Source organism: Lissotriton helveticus, chromosome 2_1, assembly GCF_964261635.1.
Source record: "Lissotriton helveticus chromosome 2_1, aLisHel1.1, whole genome shotgun sequence".
Lineage (NCBI taxonomy): Eukaryota > Metazoa > Chordata > Amphibia > Caudata > Salamandridae > Lissotriton > Lissotriton helveticus.
This window is the reverse complement of record NC_136059.1, coordinates 256,184,627-256,204,347: the sequence shown is the minus strand read 5'-3', so window position 1 is coordinate 256,204,347 and position 19,721 is coordinate 256,184,627. Positions and strand designations below refer to the sequence as shown.

The 19,721-nt window shown below is 44.2% G+C and overlaps 1 protein-coding gene across 4 annotated transcripts in view; it reads right to left on the bottom strand.

Moving 5' to 3' along the window:
- The window catches only part of CTIF (cap binding complex dependent translation initiation factor), a 954,573-nt gene extending 935,092 nt beyond the window's left edge, over nt 1-19,481 (bottom strand). Inside the window, exon 1 of one of the 4 annotated variants that reach the window (XM_078674783.1) lies at nt 19,179-19,481. The gene's annotated coding sequence lies outside the window, so the exon portion shown is untranslated. The remainder of the gene's footprint in view (nt 1-19,178) is intronic. The other 3 variants (XM_078674781.1, XM_078674780.1, XM_078674782.1) reach the window with 3 other exon arrangements.
- Nucleotides 19,482-19,721: the final 240 nt, after the last annotated feature.

The window sequence follows — 19,721 nt, the reverse complement described above, 5'->3', positions numbered from 1 at the left end:
CCAGAGCCGAGAAAGTGAATATGATATATTTTACCCAATGGGATGTCATACAGCGGTTACAAGAGAGGCAATTTCTTATGACAGCCAGATTGAGCTCAGCTTCCTTATTTGCCCAGACTGAGCACCAGAGGACTAAGGGGGCTGCAATAATGGTGTCTTGTGCATACTGCATGCCTAATTCCTGGTGCAGAGAGAAATGTTTGTTTTTGATAATAAACTCAACTTTGAAGAGTAGGTTAATGCTCTTATATGATCAGTATTTTTTACATTGAAAATAATTAGTAAAACCTACCTGTTTATTTCTACAGATCTTCAGAAAACGGTGGTTCCCTCTCTGGCTCCATCTAAATTGGATTACAGGAACGCCCTATTAATGGGCATCCAGAAAAGATTTATTCTTAAATTGCAGATGCTACAGAACGCATCTCTCCAAGTTCTGTCAAGAATTTCTAACCATCAGTCTGTGGCTCAGGCCTTGATCAAACTACATTGGTTCCAGTGGCAAAGAGGATACAGTTCAAGGCCATTTGCTTGGCCTTTAAGGCCCTACACAATATAGGCCCAGTCAGCTTTCAGGATAGATTTATCTGGTATGTTCCATCTGGAAGCCTCTGATCCTTGGAAACTAAGTGTTAAGTATTACCAAGGTTCAAACGAGCATCTTTGGGTGGTAGAAGCTTTCTGTTGAGGACCGCAAAGCTATGGAACTCTCTTCCTATTGCCCTAAAGAATTGTTCAGTTCTCCTATATTTCAGGAAATTCCTAAAGACTTGGCTTTTCCATCAGTGAGCAGATCCGGCTGATGGTTTTCATCAACATTTGCGGGAGTGCCAAGACACTTTTGGTCATTCAAGCGCTATATAAAATTAAAGTCAAATCAAATGTGGTGTTGAGGGGGAAACCCCCAACAGAGGACAGCAGAATTTAGTCTCCTCCACGTGGATCACGCCAATATTTCTAAAGCCCAAACTCCCTATACCATATGTTACAATTGGCAGTCATTTTTAAGTCAGGAAAACAAGACAATAAATTACCTACCTTGGAAAAGGGAGAAAAAAAAGACACCAAAATGATTACCTGGGGGGGGGGGGTTTAGACATGAATTGTAAACGTCTTAAGTCCAAAAGCACATAGAAAAAGCAAAGCATCAATGAAAAGTTCTAGTTTGCTGTGACCAGGGTATAGGTGTGATTTTAGGCTGCTAGTAATGAAGCGTAAATCGAAAATACAACAGCGGGTCCTCTTTGGTTTTTGCCTTGGGACTTAGTTACTTTTTGGGTTCTCTAAATTCTTCAGCAAGGCAAGTCTGAGGATGGAGCTGGGCAGTTCTCCAAGAAACCGGATATCTTTACAGTGAGGTCCTACTGCATCCCATTTCAGCGTGTCAAAAAGGTCTGAGCTAGATGAACCCAGATCTCTTCTCCACCTGGGGTGTGACCTGCCTGGGGAATCTCATCACCACATACCGGTCCTTCAGAGGTGGAAAAAAACCACTAAGTTCCACTTTTCTACAAATGCTGAGAAAGTTCATTCTGGTCACTCCTGCATCCTTATGGTCTTCAGGATGGCTTCCAGGTACCAGGCCACTCACCAGCCAGGTCTATTGCGGAGTACAGTCCTCAGTGGTCAGCTAGGCTTTGTGAGAGTCTGGAGTACCTCTGCTTTTTGCGTTTCTGGAGGAAGCAAACAGGTGGCCAACCATTTGGCCACTGGAGAGCAGTTTCAGTCCCTCAGTTATATAAGCACTTGGGTTCTTTTTTCAAGTAGTGTTTTCTTTATTGAGATATTGTCTTCCTAGCTCCAGAAGTATTTCAAGGGTGCGGTGGTTAGGTGCCAGTCTTATCCTAAGCACCAGCTAGTGACTGAAGAATGCTCGACCACCAACTATATGTTTCCTCAATAGCCTACCCTCTTTTACACCATTTTTTTCTGCTGTACTGCCCCCCAAAAAAAACAGAGAAGTCCTAAATCCAAGATGGTTATCCCCTTCTTCGGTCTGAACATGAGCTGTTCTTTCTCTAGCTAGTCCCCTACTGAGATGAGGAACACTCTCCTCTGTCAGTTTCCTTCCTGCTGGGGTTGGAGCCAGAAAGTCTAGGATGCCACTCTGAACGACTGGGATCAGATCCAGCCAAACCCATGTGCTATTACCAAGTCTAAGGAAGACATGTGAATGCTGTTCTGCTAACTGTTCCTCCCAGATAGAGAATCCCTGTTGAGTGTTCAATCGTGAAAAACCCTACTGCTGTCCTGGGCCCTTAGACTAACCAATTGCACTCTTGCAGAAGTGTTATTAATTCTCAGACACGACTGTGTAGTACGCCTTCAGAGTGGTGCTGAGTGAAAAACTAGTTTTTAAACACTTGTGCTTTTTAAACGTTATTTTTCGACTGGAGTTGTCAAAACTCTACTTTCACTCATTATTTCGATTTTTTGTACTAAGAGGAAACTAACTTTCAAACAGTGCCCTAGAATTTTCACAAGCAAAGATATATTATGAGGAATTTATTTACAACTAGACATGTTTATGGAAAATCTACTTAAGCAGTGAAAACAGATCTGGGCTATTTATTTGCTGGGAGGGCAGGGCAAGAACCAGTATGGAGCATGGTGCTTCTTTGTATATTAAGCACAAAGCCCGGTCAGCTTACAATATATACAAACAGATTTCCCTATAGAGCAAAAGCACTTTTCCCTGCCAGGTGTTGCTGTATTGCTTTTAAACTGCCGTCATGTCAGAGCACAATGCAGCTCCTTGTGGGCATTTTTTGTCCTATATGAAGGTGATGTAAATTCACTACAAACCACGTATGAACTTTAAACTTCAATGCCACTAGTGAATTTCAATCCATATTTATTTTTAAATTGGAATATTGAATGTTGTATCATTAGGCGTAAGATCTGGCACATTCATGGTGAAAGCGTAACACAAGTTCCACACATATCCTTCCCCCTTTTCTTGCTTACAAATGAATCTGAAGTGTGTTGGGAACTGAAAATGTGTACCGTAGGACATGCATTTCTGCCTGTGTGAGAATCTCAGAGAAGCTACACTGTTTAAATATGTAAGTGCAAATTAATGTCCAACATAAGAGCTTTGGCTACAGGGGTAGGCCCTACTGAATTCTAAAAATGTATCAACTCTTCAGGCATGCTTTCTAACTCCTCGCAATCACAAGAATGAATAAAAGATCTACCTTTCAGACTGGACTCACCTTCCCTTATCTCATCAACAAATAGTATATTGTCTATACTCTAAAGCAATCATAAGTTAACACGGTAGTGCTTATGAATTTCCTAAATAAAGGAAGATACAAATTATTTGGTTTCATTTTGTTTTTTTACACACCTACAAGAACAACTACAACACCCTGGTTGCCCGGACAATGAAGGGTTTGGAAATGTGTTATAACTGGACATGAGGCTATGACTGCTGTAGCTGAAGCAAATACCTTAGAAAAGGCCTCAACTCACTACTTCTAAAAGTTATTTTATTGATAAACTCATTATAAACATAGAAGTTTTACAATCTTGTGGGCTAATGTCAGAGAGTAAAGCCGCTTGAAACTGAGGAGACAAGACAGAAAGAGCCGGCAGCTGTGTTACTACAGCCCAAGGCTACAAGGAACGGACCATTACTGCGTGCGGTCTGTTTTACCCAAAGAGAGAATTTGCAGCAGATCAAAGTTTTATCAATATACTGATATGTAAACATCTTTTGTAAAAACAGATAGTCCAATATATACACTACTAAAATCTCTACCTTACATAAACATCCAAGCATGTTGACTGGGAACTAAATTTGCTGTCCTGCACTTATCCAATATATGCAAGGACTGCAGCTAGAGTGGTAAATTATCTCAGCCCTAAAATATGTGGGAAGTGAGTTTGCTTAAAATTAGGAATTAGATACAGGGCAACATATTTGTTGGGAAATATTTATGTAAGGTTGTAATCTTATCAGTGTATATTTTGGTGTCTTTGTTTTTGCAAAAGATGATTTTGCAGTCTGTTTTCACATAGCGCATTTGGCCCTTCAAAAACAGGATGATGCAGGTAAGAGCGATGGGGCAGTATGAGGGTGAGGAGGAGGGGGATTCAACAGACGCCGCAGACGGAAAATTAAATAAATAATTGCTTTTTCTTCATCGTCTTTCGAAACCCCCCAGCCACCAGGCCTCTCGGCCCTTACCTGCACGGGCCGCCCATGTTCAAAACACTCCTTTCCAGGCAGGGGCTGGTCTACAGAGTCCCAACTCATAGTAAGACTATCATTCTAACACAGGAGAGCCAAATTTACCCGAAGATCAAACACAGTGAAAGTTACTCACAGGCCAGACGTGCGGAGATGACCGCTGTGCGGATTGGTCATTTGTCCTATGGGGTTGCTTGTTATCACCATTAACTATGCAGACTAATATGAGGATATTTCCTATCTACCACTTCTGCCATTCTGGATATTAAATCCTCACTGGTTTTTGGCACACAGCCCAGATCCAGGACCCTATACTCCTGTTAGTAAACAAACCATCTCGCAAAAGCGAATTGGGTCAGTCTGTGGGCATATGTCAATTACAGTGCTTACACTACACCTATCTGATGGTCCCTAATTTTGTTTCACTTTAAAGATAGGCATTTTTGTTCTATGGCAAAGCTTTTCAATCTTTTGTATAGTTAATAAACATTTGCAGTCTCTCGATACTTGCACTCCACTTTTTGAGATGGAGGCTGAAGCTCACTCCCTTCACAGGCCCTAACTATGCACAGAGGCCATCTTGTATGAGGCAAGGCAAGCAGGGTCCTTGTTCTCTGGGTGTTCCTGGGCGCCATCTTGGTTAGGTTATAATAGCATTTTGTTGCACGTGCGATAACCACAGTTTTACCTACAGTGTTGTTTCCATTGGGAGAAAACGCAGCAATATCTAAGAATAGTCAGAAAAAGTACTGCAGTGGGGACATCTTGGCTAAAAAATTAGTCTGAGATACGTGCATAGAGATGTCGAATGTTACAAAACACAGGGACTGCCCTGTGTCACCGACCCCACGGAGATGTTTACAAAGTGATGTGTGTGGAGACAGTGTGATATTTAATCAGCACTTCAAAGAAGGGGCTTGTAAACAGTTACTGTGTGTCCAGGCTGTGTCACGATGTTGTAACTTTTACCACAACCACGGCAACAATGACAGTCAGCAGCAAAATCGGCAATTTTGTATATATATTACATAAAAACTCTGACATGAACCCAATGACAAAAAACTGTTTAAAAACGTGAAGCAAGAACAGATGGACGGTACAAGTTTACATGGATAATCGTAGTCACCACAAACAAGAGACGGCACCGAGGATGGCACATGAGCTGGCCTTTCCTGTCAGTTGGGAAGTTTCATTAGTGAATCCCCTTGTCTGTGCATCAGTTTGCGTGCTTTATAGGAAGTTTAAATGTGAAAGGAAGAAATGCACTGGCTGTAAGTCTATGCTCATCCACTTAATATATGTACAAATATGTCCTTTGCAATTAATCTCGCTTGTAGATTGGCACAGAACCCCACTGCGCCCATCTACTCTGGCATGGTGACCAGGCAGTTTGTAGATCATGCAATGTTTGCTAAGGGCCGTCCACTGCACGGCACCCCGCACCGCGCACCGCTGTGTTTTTTAGTAACTTTTGTTCCGTTTGATTTAGAATCAATTTTAATGTTAAAATTCGCAGATTAAGCAGCATATTGTGGATTAAGCGGCAAAATTAATAATTAGGAGGTAAACGCTGCAGCCGCTAAACCGCATTATTCCATTGGCCATGGATACAGTTCTTGGATGGTAGACTGTCACAGGCAGGGGTGTGGGGCGGAGAAATGGTGGGTGGTGGGGGGGAATCTCGGACATCGAACGTCTCGGTCCTCGGCAACCCTTTCTACAATACAAAAGGTGCTGGATGGGTGGCGTGGGGTTCACCGCAAGTAAAGAAAATCCCCCCCTCCCAGTTCACCTATTAAACGAAATAAAATCTAAAATTGGGGTGCAATGGACCCCTCACTCCTTTGGGCACCTAGGTCACTGCACCTGCTGCATTCATGATACCTACTACGCCCTTGATCAGGAGTGAGCCTCCTCTGCCCCATGCCATGCCCTTCCTTGCTCCCGCTGCCCACCCCTCCCCTCCTCGCATCCATGGGACTCGAGCAAGCCATCCAGGGCACAAATCCCAAAAAAAAGAAGTGGGGGGGATGCTGACGTCACGACAGGAAGTGACGTCACGAAAGGTGGCTTGCACCATCAGACTCATTGCCTCCCCTCGCTCAACCCTTAGATGGATGCGATTGCATCAGAGAAGTCCGCGCATGAGCAGCGTTCTGAATGAGCTCCGATCACGCCCCAGAGAGGCCAAAGAGTGAATGTGCGGCTCCATTTGCTCCAGTTATGGAGCTCCCAGTAGAATAAGTGGGGAGACGCCGTCCACCCGCGTGGTACCCCGACTCGAGCCCTGAAGCCATCCGCAGCGTATACACACACCTGTACTGCCCGCGCTTAACACACTGAGCTATCTCACAGGGAGAGTTGAGACCCAGAAGTCGCACAGTGATCTCCGCATCAGGTTCAGGAAAAAACAGTCTGTCAGCTCGTGATCACATGAGGTTTTGGTGTCTGTGCCAGGATAAGTCGCAGAGAGTCCCATGCCAAGCCACCGAGGCATGTGCCGATCGGTCGCAACCCAGGTCAGACTATAATGAAGGCAGTCCTGCAACCCGGGGCGAGGATGTGGTCTCACGGCTAGAATGCCGACCTTGGAGCTGGGAAACCAAGGTTCGAGCCTCGGGGTCGACTCCCCAGTGATTCTGGGCAAATCACTTAATCTCCCCGTGCCTCCCCCAAAAAAAAGCATTTGCAATGCAACAGGTCTCGCATTTACACGGGTTTGAGCTATTGACATTGCAAATAACAATGCCTTTTATTTTTATTTTTAAAACATAAATTAAAGGCATTGTCATTTACAATGCAAATAGCTTAAACTCGTGTAAATGCGAGACCTATTGCATTGCAAATGCTTGTTTTAAAAAAAATGTATTCTCCCCAACCAGAGCCAAGGCGTGGCTGCCATCTTGAAGTAGAGCACAGCACAGGTACCAAGTGTGCTTATTATAGGCAACAATGCTCTTTGTTTTGGCCACGGTCACTTACAATGTTCCTAAAACACTTGCGTTTCATTAAGACTTGTCCATCCTTTCTTTTTTCTTATTTTCACATTTCATTTTTGATAACTAGCATTATCGGACGGTTTCGATACGTAGACACCATTGTTGCTCTATTAATCTAAGCAGAAGAAAGTAGTGAGGAAATGTAGTTACTGAGAAAAGAAGGGATTTAAAAATGGGGTGAGTGGAAGACGCACATGTTGTTATTTACAGTCTGAATAGCACAGTGTTGACTGCTGTGCTTTTCGCAGTCCATCGATGACCATCAAATTGGATGCAAGGCAAAGGAAGCATTCCATAGTCCAAACGCAAACAGGGAAAATGCCCCCCATCCCACGGTTTGGGAGTACAAACCAGCCATAATTAGGGTGCAGTGGTCCGCCGTGGGTGGGACTCTATGCCAGTGTACCCTGGGACCCTATGCCAGTGTACCTGCTGCACGATTTAATGCTTTGCCCCTTCCAGAGTCCGATATGTGGAATTGCAGTGCTTGAGCAATGGGCAAAAATGTTAAATGTGACAGGATTTGTCATGTGTTCTGCTGATACATGACTATTCAGCGTTCAAAATGGTAAAGTGTCTAGGAGCGCAGGTGTTCTTGTGTAAAGGTCACTTTGTACTGTAACACAGAGAAACCCCCTTTAGTATCCCATCTGTAAGGGCAGGCTGGATTGAAGGGCAAGGGAGAGTTGGACATCACTCTCAGCTGCTGTGATTGTTGGCTAATCCCTGCAGTGCTCCCAAAAAAATTTATGGGTTCATTGGAAGATGCACTAACCTGGAACCTCCAGCACCTCACAGTTACTGATGAAAAGCAACAAAGGGAAATGTGCAGTATTGGAGACCTGTGACCTCCTTGCAGAGCTCTCCCAAGGTCGTGTGTTCATCTTTTGGTTCTTCACTTAATGAACATGTAATGTTATCATATCTTATGTTATGCTAAATGACCTCTAATAAAGCCAGCAAAGTACCTACTCAATGGCTGCCTCCGAAGAGGCGAGTCGAGCGATTTGATAAACTGTAAAAATGCAGCCAGCAGTCGTTCATTAGGACAAGCAAAGCCACACATAGTGTTGCCTGATCTGGTCATCATCAACATTTTCCTGTGCAATTTGAGCCCAGTATCCCTTCTTCTACCATCCTAACAGCAGACAGGTTCTACCTGCCTATAACCCAGAGGTGATCTCCCTCCTCCGACTCAAAACGAGAGAGGAGTTCCTCAATACATGCTTTCATGCCTGGAGATGCTACAACCCCCCTCCCCTCCCCCATCAAGTACAGGGATATACTTGTAGGCTCAAAACTCTGAAAGAGTATAAGCAAAAATTATTATTTGGAAAAAAATACATGCAATTCGAAAGAAACGAAAAAATTTTTTACAATGATGAGTTCTGAAAAAATGTTACCAAATGATTAGCAAAGCTACACCTGTCACAAAGATAGGTTTAAAAAATAAAATTGTGAGGCTGAAGTAATGTGTGTTGTGAATGGCCGATGCCATGCATCGAACAGTCAAGACGGCACAGGGTTCAGTAACGCGAGTTCCGAGTTTGGCCAAAGGTGTGCAGGATGTCGCTAGACGTATGTGGGATGTGGCTAAGCATGTGTAGGGTGGTCAAGTGTTGGTCCTGTATGACTAAGTGTGTGCCCAGTGCGACTGAACGTGTGCCCGGTGCAGCCAAATGGGTGCCCAGTGTGACCGAGCATGCAAGCAGTGTGGTTGAGTGTGTGCTCAATGTGGCCAAGTGATGCCAGTGCAGCTCCAGGCGAGTCCAGTTTCAGCGACTGAGTACAGCATGGCTGATTATACCCAATCAGTACCTGGAGATATGCCAAGTTGGTCTGTATCATTATTACAGGCGCCTAAGTACACAAATGCAATGAGACTGTGGGTTGTCTGCCAACAATATTGAAAATTTTCAGAGTTGTTCTCTGGTGATCAGTAAAGCGATGCTTTTCCAGGACAGTGTGGGTGTGGATACAGATACACACAGATACACACACACACTTTTCATGAAAAGAAAAAGAATTGTAGAATTGTAACAGATAGTGGAGTTAATAAACAGAGTCAACGGCCTCCACCATATAAAGCTGTATGGGATGAATACAGCAAATTTGCAGAATCAAGCCAATGGAAATGTAAATGTCCAGTATTTGTAAAGCGGGGACAACTGCCTGAGGGCGTCAAGGCGCTGTGGGCGGTCGGGAACATTAAGTGAGCTTTTGCCCAGAGTCACATGGTGCTGGGCTGATCTGCTGCCGGCGCTCGAACCGTGAGCCCCCAGGTTCCGGAGTCAGACGCCCTGGCCGCTGCACCACACCTCTTCCCTCTTCATCTTTTGTGAATTAAAGACAGTTATAGGAAACGTAAGACTATTCCTACATCTTGTCCCCAAGGTTGTTTCAGCAGAAGTCTGGTGCTCAAATCCTTGGATTACAGACAATTATTCATCACATTTGTACCAGGAAGAACCAGCCTTCAGAAACAGAGTCATGGTCCACAGGCACTAGTTTAAGGTCATCTTTAGAGGAGAACAAAACACCTGCCACCAAGCTACCTCCTCTGGGTCTTATTCTACAGTCAATTGTAATTTGTACACAGGTAATTCACCCAAGGCTGCAGGGCACATTAATGCTACTTTCCTGGAAAGAGACTGCTTAGCACTGAAGCATAATCTTGCTGTTTGTCCCACACACAACTGACACTGAAAACGTGTCAGGCCACAAAGATTCCTCTTATTCACGACGAGATCATTGGAAGGATGCAAGAATGGGTGAATTTAGAGCCCTTTTAATACAATATAAAACAGAAGTTCAAAATCCAGTAACTCCTACCTAGTCTTTCATTCATGTGAAGTTGTTGCAATGAGCTCAAGCAAGCTGAATGAAGAACTACAAAAAAAATATGCATCAAGAACAATTCCTTAGCTGCTAAGACCATACAACGTGGTTTTCACAACAGGTTATTTTGGCGAACATCAAGTTGGTGAATCGGAAATAACAAACATCAGCTCTGACAAAAAGTAACTCAGAAAACAAAAATTAGATTAGAAAAATGCCCGAAATTATCACAGATTGGGGAATGGTATCCCAGGTAGGGAGATAAAACAGAATTTGACAAAAAGTTGACATAGTTGCTGAACAAAAAATGTAAAGTGAAATTAACAAAAACGCAGTAAAGTAAATACAAAATGTAGCGTTTAGAGTTGCAAACGTCTGTTACATGTTACGACTGGGACCACTACCAAAAAGAAGGAACAGCCCTGTCAGAAATTAAACAAAGAAGAAAGAACAGAAAAGGTAAAGAATGATGGTGAAAAAGTGTTATCGGAGGAGTGAGGATACAAGCACTGGAAACAATGTCCTTCCAGAAAATGATTTACGAAACAGGTGAGAGCTAAGAACCAAAGTAGCAAGGTGTAAAAAGGGTCTTGAAGAAAAAGGGAGGGTGTTGCAGAAACCCAATGCCATAATAAATAAGGAGGGTACATAAAGACGACAAATAGGATGGAAAGCGGAAGAGCAGTGGCATACGTTGGAGAAAGTCACAGAGGAGGCCCAGAACTGGGAGGATAGAATTTTGTAAAGATGAACAAAGGGAAGGGTTTTGAGTTTGGCAAGAAACATTTTTGGCAAGAATTGGACTAGTATCAGTGTGCCTCTAGGTAAATGACATCTGGATACAAAAATTACTATAGATGACATGAACCAGCTTCAAATAGTCAACCTCTGCAATGTCATATTTTGAAAATGTTGTTAAATTAGGTTAGTCAAGAAGATTTAATTAGAACCACTTTCTTCAGGTTGGTTGCACATAATACTGATAAGACAGCACAGTTGTGTTGGCACCTGGCTGCTGAGCTGAAAGCTAGTGGTGCAAATCTTTGCAGGGCTGACCTAGCATTTCCTCATTTTGAAGTGAATACATTGATCCTCTTCTTGGGTATATGATCTCATATACAATACGAGTTATATTAAGTTGTAGGTAGGCTTTATATAAAAAATTTCATAACTAGATATTATTAATTCGGGACGAATATGTATAGATAAATAGGGTTATTTATTTTATTTATTTATAAAGTTTTATATAGCGCGAACAAGATCCTGAAGGATATCAGAGCGCTTTACAATATGATGGGAGGAAGAACATAAATGCAATTTTTCATAATAATAGTAAAACATTTACATGGCGTTTGTAAGTGCGGTTTTGCAGCGTTGTGAACAAGCATTAAAAAATGTGTTCTCTCATACACTCCCGAAGTTCGGACAGGAAACAGACGGAACAATGCCCAAAAAAACACAAATCGGGTTCTGTAGTGAGTACTGTGTACTGTAATTGATCAATCAAAGGCAAAAGCATTTACTTGAAAAGAAGATATGTATTCCTATTCGAAAACTATTCCATGTTTACCTGCGCCTTTGTTACCAGGTCAATGGAGGACGCAGCTCTATGTTGGGTTGGGTAGATTAATGCAAAGAATGATGAACGGGTTAACAGAGTGCCTTGTTCCGTGCTATCCAACTTGGTCTACTTACAGTATTAGTAGTGAAAAGGAGTTCCCTGGTGCTCTGTCATCACCATGGGCCTGTGGTTTTAGTGACTATTCAAGGTCAGACTACTGGCTTCTGGAAAGGCAGGGGTCATCTTGCTGCCAACCTAGGCGAATACTAGCAGAGTGAAACTCCAGTATTGGGTGCTAGCTGGCCATTAATAAATGCTTTCTACCGGATCCAGTTATGGTATATGGGCTAATGGACTATGAGCCAAACATATTTAGCAGAAGACTTCAGGCAGAAACTCAAGACCCGTCTTTTCAACTAATCCCAGTGCCTGGATACCCTCACAGGTGATAATCCGCGCTTTACAAGTACAGATTGATTGGTTGAAAAGAGAACAAAAGTTCGACCATACACACCTTCAGACACCAATAACCAGTTCGAAGAAGCATTTTGCTTACACCGAGAAGAGAAGCAATTGTGTAATATCTTACCCGACAGTAAATGGATGGGTCCAGTATAAGCCTTTTAACTGGTTAGGTGAAATGTGTTAACTTACGCACATGGATACCTGGCCATGACTGATGCTTGGAAGACAGTACTACAATAATAGCAGTATTCTGGATAGAAGGCTGCCAATAGGGGCAACAACTTCTGGCCATATGTAAATAGCATTCAATGCAACCGTATTCACCAATTGTCTTTTGCTGTGTTTGCATTCATTAGCTCATGAAAACCAAAAGCTACTGGCTTTGCCAGTGTTTGTTCGTTTTACAAAGTTCTATATCTAAAGAGTGGACTGCTTGTACAGCTAGACATAAATTGCTACCCGCTCGCTGGTAGTAGGAAAAAACTAATGCACTACATATACAATTTAAACTGCACACCAGAAATGGAACAGATTACCATCCCAGTTGACTGGTTTATTCTTTCGTAGTTGTCAACTATCTGCTATGTGAGTACACACAATTCGAAGGATTCTGAGGCCTGGTCTATTCTGATAAGGGACGGTCAAGCACATGGTGAAAATAGCAACAGTGTCAAACGTAGGTAAAGGAGGGCTGGAACTATGCCAGATGTTGGCAATACGGTACAAAAGGGGGTGGTGATGGACTGAGCATCTGAACCAATCAAACACTCACACCCAGTCAACAGATCTGGGTTTAATCCATCACCGTTCTTTAGCCCAATCTGCCTCCCCAGTTCAGACATGGCCATATGCAAATCAGTCTGACCCTGTGCCTCATGGGAACAGAACAGCCTGAACTGCCAAGCCATGCCTTCCCTGGACCGGAAACAAGCTTCCTAGGACCGGTTTCTGGCATTTCAGCCGTCTTCAGCCAGGCTTGCTTGAATCCAGTGGCAAAGTGAGCAAGGGACTCACGTCTGAGCATACCCTGCCAACTTATGGCGAACAAAGCGGTACAAAAGAAGGGTGATGGACGGAGCATCTAACCAATCAAACACTCACACCCAGTCAAAAGATCTGGGTTTCATCCATCACCGTTCTTTAGCCCACTCAGCCACCCCAGGGCCATATGCAAATCAGTCTGACCCTGTGCCTCATGGGAACAGTCCAGTCCGAACTGTTGGCAATAAGCACTGGCTATGCAAATGACTTTTACATGTATGGCAAGTACATTTATGCTACACGAATATTAACTGTGAATACTTGTATTACCTACTACAGAATCTACATGGAGATGACTGCTATAGTCAGCATGATGTACCTATCTATACAAAACTGACCCAATGTGAAGCTTACATTCTTAAGGAGCCTTGGAGATTTTTCATTCAACAGTGCCATACGGGGAAACGTGTTGGGCTACATTTCTAGAATCATATTGTGTGAAAACATGTATGATGAGTTAGTAATCCTGCTACAATACAAAAATAAGAATTATACACCTCGTACTGCTTGCCACAGAAAGATGCCAGAGATTTTTGGATCCTTAAAACTTTGGTGTAGCTTGCCACCTATAACCATTTTACATGTTGCTAGGAGCAGGGAATTAAGGCCAATTACAGTGGTAACAATTTACAGGCATCGCCATATTTATTACTATACATCAAAATATGCATTTTTCCAGAAAGTCTTTAATATGACGATTTTTTTTACTCCTGAATAAAAAAAAAAACATTCTGAAAAATCACATTTTGTTAAAGGAATACAATCTTCTAAATGGTGCACGTGCCCTTCCATCTCCTGTTGCACATTACTACAATATTTCATTTGAAGGGGCGTATCCACTCCCATCACACCTCGCTTCCAGACCTGTTTTTTCTTGAGTAATAGTCCGAAATGTACAACACTACTTTTAAATATTTAGTGATGTTCTGAAATATACAAATGTGACGCAGGGCGCTGCACAGAGTATTGTATGCCACCTGACTCTTCTCCCCAATACCTGGGTTCAATCTAGGAGTTTGGTGTAGAAGGACCCGGATGTCCAGGTTAGAGTTTAAAGATAAGCAAAGACTCTGCGAACCAGGTCCATTTAATCTTTAAAGTCACTGTGTGTAAAGTTAGTTTAAGTGGATATCCTGGACATACAGTGTGGATCCTGTCGAACCATAAAAACTACCTGACGTTTGAGACACCTGATGTAGCAGATACGAGTTAATACGTGGGACTTCTAGGAAAGGTGAGGAGACTGTCAGCCACAGATTAGAATCAACTACAAGTTCTATACACTGTCAAATTAAAAGTGACTAATAATAACACCTGCCTACGTATTAATCGGCCGATGTCATGTATATGATTTTCACACTGCCCTGATTTTTCAATCAACAGACCGGAGCATGCTGGGGCATGTAGTTTCGCGATTATAAATTGTAGTTTCCATATTTGCCTTGTGAACTGGAAAAAAGTAGGGCTGGCTGAAAGTCACATCGTGATGTGTTGCTTCCAGTACCGCATTTCATGTAAAAAGGGCGCAACAGATACAAATAGAAACATCTACTTTCTATATGCACTTGGGAAATCTGAAGTACTATACACATAACAGATGTTATTATTCCAGCTCAGCAGTGTTCCTTGTCTACACAGTGTGTCTGAAACTGCACCTGTTTCTACGAGGCACGTGGCGTTTAACTGCACCAGCTGTGCCAACTTGCACTTCCAAAACAAAGTACTCGTGTGTTGCATGATTCACAAGACGCTGCGACACGGGCCTGGCGCATCGCATCTCCACTGGCACCGGCTGTGGATTGGTACGCCCGACGCCGAACCACGTAACTTTCCCACGGCCCCTAGCTCGGCCTGCTCCTGCGCAGGCAGCACGTGGTGTCCACCCGCTCTCAGCATGATGGGCGGCTCTGACGTGGCAGGGACCGAGGGGCAATACCTCCTCCGCCGCGTCATAAAAAGCGTCCAGCTTTAGGTTTCACATACCAAAGGCAAGTGAAGCCTCCACCGCACACACGCTGCGATGAAAGTGTGCCATGGGGAGGGGAGAGTGTCAGTCAGACACCACGCCCATGCTTCCAGACGTGAACCAGTTATTCCTGAGCAATGCAGGGTGGAGCCCGCGCGCTCGCCGCTTTCCCACTGTGCCAGGAGGAACTACCTGCTTGTTCCATCCAAATGCAACACATCCTTCGTTTTAGGAACATTGTTTCCTATTATTGCTTTTATTAAAGTGGCCTGCCCCAATGCATGCTATTTAGGGAATGAAAAGATTCCGTTGCGTTTCTCCCCAATTCTCTGTGGCTGACATTCACACGTGTAACACGTTCTGCTGTATTAACAGACACGCATGTATATGTGTCAAATGTCACAGTCCTAAATTCCACAGCTACAGCTGGGCCTGTCGTTTAAGCGCCATGCGTCGATTCTGGTACAGTAGCATTCCACATTATTGCTTCGACATGTTTTGTATGTATCGCTTCATACTGGAGATGCGCGAGCCAACAAAAATAAACAGAGAGCGAGCCAAGGGTCTGGCTTAGGTCTAAGAGCCCGTGAACCAGCGAGCGATGAAAACGTTTGCCATGTGAATCTTGCAACAAAAATCATGCTCAACAACAAAGGTCTCTTTAAAAATCCCAAAACGTGTTTCTTTAACAAAAGCAAACATTTCAACTTATTGCATCAGATTGCATCACAGCATTGATCGACTTTTATTAAAAGCAATTGTTTTGATAATACAGACTTATAAATATGCTTAATTAACAAGGCTTGAAGTGGGCCGGGTTCTGCCAGTACTCAGCACGGGCAATTCTAAAAAGCAGGTGCTGAGACGGGTCCCTATCGGGTTCTCCATTTTTGCCCTCATCATCAAGAGGAAAACAATACATCTTAACTCTGCAGCAGCACCACTCATCAACTTTTTCTGTCTCCTCATTTCAGAACTAAAGCATTATCAATGTGCAGTACAACGAAGCCATAGTTGGTGCTTTTTTATCTTACACAACTAACAACCAATGACAAAGCCAATAGCCCTGGCTTCTTGTAGATGTAATGTTACTCACTGTATTATATATCCGGATGCAATGACAGAAACAGCAAAATACCAATAGGGCTGCACTCTAAGCTACGCACAGATTTTCAGTTTACCTGTTTTTCAGCCACACCCTTAAGGACATCAGCCACGCCCAATTGAGAGACCCCTCCCCCAAGTTTTTTCATCCCACTTAAAGTCCTGTAGTTTAACCCCCTCCCTAAACAAAATGCTACCAGTGAGCTAAGAGGCAAGTCAGTTATGGTGCACCCAATATGTGGCCTAAATTGCTGTTATACATGCAACAAAATTATAGTCTATAAAATCAAACACATGGGGTTTTATGGAGCACACATCCTGCACCCTGCTATTGCAGATGCTCTCATATGTGATAATGAAGAAAAAGAAGGCATGGTGAATAAAAAAATATGCATTTGCTTAGGAACACACAATTTAGTAAAGGAGGGACGCTGGGATTGATTCCAGGTTTCATGTTGTGGAAGTCAGTCGTAAGTTGGGTATCTCCTTCTCTCGACCATTATACATCAAAAGGTCACTGCTTTATCTTTACTTCTTGATGGGGAGATTACACTGTGGATGCCAGGCTGAAGCCATTCGATAGCACGGATCATTTGGGCTGGAGGGTCAAATACTAACTCGAACTGGACCAGAGCCAGGTTCCTGTCTTGAGCAGTGGCGTGCCCCAGGGCACAAGCCCTTAAAAAAGAAGTGGGGGACGCTGATGTCACAAAAGGAAGTGACGTCAGGAAAGGTGGCTTGCATCATCACTCATTGCCTCCCCTCACTCCTTAGACGCGATTGCATCAGAAAAGCCAGCGCGTGAGCAGTGTTCTGAATGGGTTCCTACCTCGCCCCAGAGAGGCCAAAGAGTCAATGTGTGGCTCCATTTGCTTCAGTTATCGAACTCCTGGTAAAATAAGTGGGGGGACGCCATCCACCCACGTGGTACCCAGACACGAGCCCTGGCGTTCCCACTTCTACTTCTTCGTATCCTTGACCAGGCGGAAAAACCCTTTCTGTGGACAGGCAGCACGCCACTCCAAACATTATGGACCATGAGTGAGAAGTACAAGGCCTATAGTCTCTGCCTCAGCCGGATAAACAAATGTAACTACAGGCACCACTTGATAACTGTTGGGGTTAGGAGCACTGACCTACAAATTAAAATATGCAAAGTGGTTTTGGTTACAAAGACAAGGACTAGCTAAAGGGGTCTGCCATGTGTAACACGGGAAACATTCAAAGCTAATTGTCCAGCCTTGCAACTCCTAGTAACAATGCATTAAAAGGCACGCTAACATAACGTGTATTTGCACACGTTCACCCAGAAAGGTATCTTGGCGCTGAATAACAGATGTCTATTGTTACCCAACTCAATGGTACTCATTTTATCCACCTCAGAAGGATGAAAGGCTGAGTGGAAACGCTGGGATTTGAACCTGAGACCATGAGGTCAACACACAGGCCCCTACAGTGGAAACATTAGTCCACTAAGTCACCAGACCCAGAACTAAAAACTAAAAAGCAGGATTAGAGGGAAATGCCTGTGCTGAAGATTTAGGGATTTGATAGGAAAAAATGACAGAGCCTATCTGAATTACCCCGCCCCCATCCATCCCCTGCCTCCCTGCCCCCATCTGCCATAAGTGGGCTCCACCCAGCTACAAAGTTTCCAGAGCTAACAAGTTGGCCCGAAGTTATGTGTAACACTTGATTTGTGATAGCTTTTGAGACAGTGCATGAGGCTCCGAGTACACACTTACAATGTTAAAAACCAAATACAAGTCAAAGAATAAATCATGCTGTTAACAAAAAAACGACACAAGCTGCTTGAATGGTGCAACACTGAGTGGGAGCTTTACACTTTCCATGAGTTGCTAGCTCGCACCTTGAAGCTAAAACTCTCCAATCTTCCAAATGCCACGTGCACTGGTCCAAGCTAAAACTCTCCAATTCCCCAAATGCCACGTGCACTGGTCCAAGTAACCCTAGCTATTGTTTAAAACTTCCAGCCAGTCTTGACTTTTGTTGCCAACATCTTTGTGTGATAGCATTGTTAATCCCATTCGGAAAATGTTCTAAGTAGAACTGCAAGTCCCACAATCCAAGGTGCAGCTGGCCATGCAGTCAGGCTTGAGCAATAGCGTCACATGGCCTGGGACAACTTGGTACTATTTCACGTGACAGTGGAAACACCTGCGTGGGAAGCCTTAGTTTGCCAGAAATCCTAGACAAGGATACTCCTGGGCAATCAAATGGAAAACTGGAGAAACCACACACGCACCCAAAAGAAAGCAACCCCAATCAGATCGAAGAAAAAGTAACAAGCAAATGCACAGGAGAAGCAGGATTTGTGTCGCCCTTACAATGCGCCATCAATCACAAGCCACCGCTAGGCCTGACACATTTCTGGCACCAACAGTGCAGCCCAGGAAGGCCAAACCAATGCACCAGGGGCCATTATTTGAAACGGTTCTGAAACAAAGACGCATAATTTGTCTTTTTTGTAACCACATGGTCTCCTTTAACCCATAGGCAGCTTCATCTGTGTTAGTCTACTGACAACCCAAGTGGCAACTATATTATGAATGTGCCACTTAACAGGAGAGATGCAATCAATCGAAATCTGGGATGTGACAGAGACTATGCGACACAATATATCAACACCACATCTATGATTATTCTATAGCCACTGCAAATCAGGTGGAGATGGAAATAACTACCTGCTAAAAGGACACAGGATGCAGCAAAACTACGACGAGCCTCTGGTGTTAGAACACATGTCGTTGGTTAGTTTTCAGCGGGTTAACAGGGTCTGCAGTGGTCACACTGCCACGCGTAAACAGCTGTCACCTTTTGTCTGGCACAATTGCAAAAATCCAGCACAGCTAGCACTTTCAAAACAAAAGAAAAACCACTCATTTGCTGTGGTTGACCCCCGCTTCCCTTCTGGAGAAAAATACGCTGCCCTCGGCGCAGCCCTTAGCAGAAAGCAATCACCCAGACAGTAAATCCAGCATTACTCGCCTCTGATGCGGGTCCAGATTAGCAGCGGTCCCCCGCCTTGCGGTGCCCCTGCGCTGGGCTGTAGTGCGAGGTCCGCCGCCTGCCTGGGGCTGCTGCATCCAGGTCTCCAGCCACTGCTGTCCCCGGGACGAAAGAAGGGGCCGGGGCCGCTGCACCGCCGGTGCTCCGGGGGCCCTCCACGGCTCACAGTCCCGCCTTGCCTTCCATGAGCCCCGGCGGTGTGGGCAGCGCGGCTTGGCCGGGGGCAGAGGCAGGAAAGAGCCCGGCTCACACTGACACTGGGAGGCGGAATTGCAGGAATGTGACGTCCTGGCCCCGCCCCCAGGGCAGGCGGGTGCTTGGGAAGTGGAGTCCTTCTTGCCTGACGCGTTCACCGCCGAGGGGTGCGCAATTTGTGCAGGTGGTTGCAGGTGGCTTGGTTTTTCACCACCATGCTTTCAACTCGAGCAGAGGTCTTCAGTCTTTGAGATGCCGAGACGCCGCCATGTCAACATTTTTTAGGCTGAAGGACTATCTCCTGATAAACATTTTATAACCTGGTAC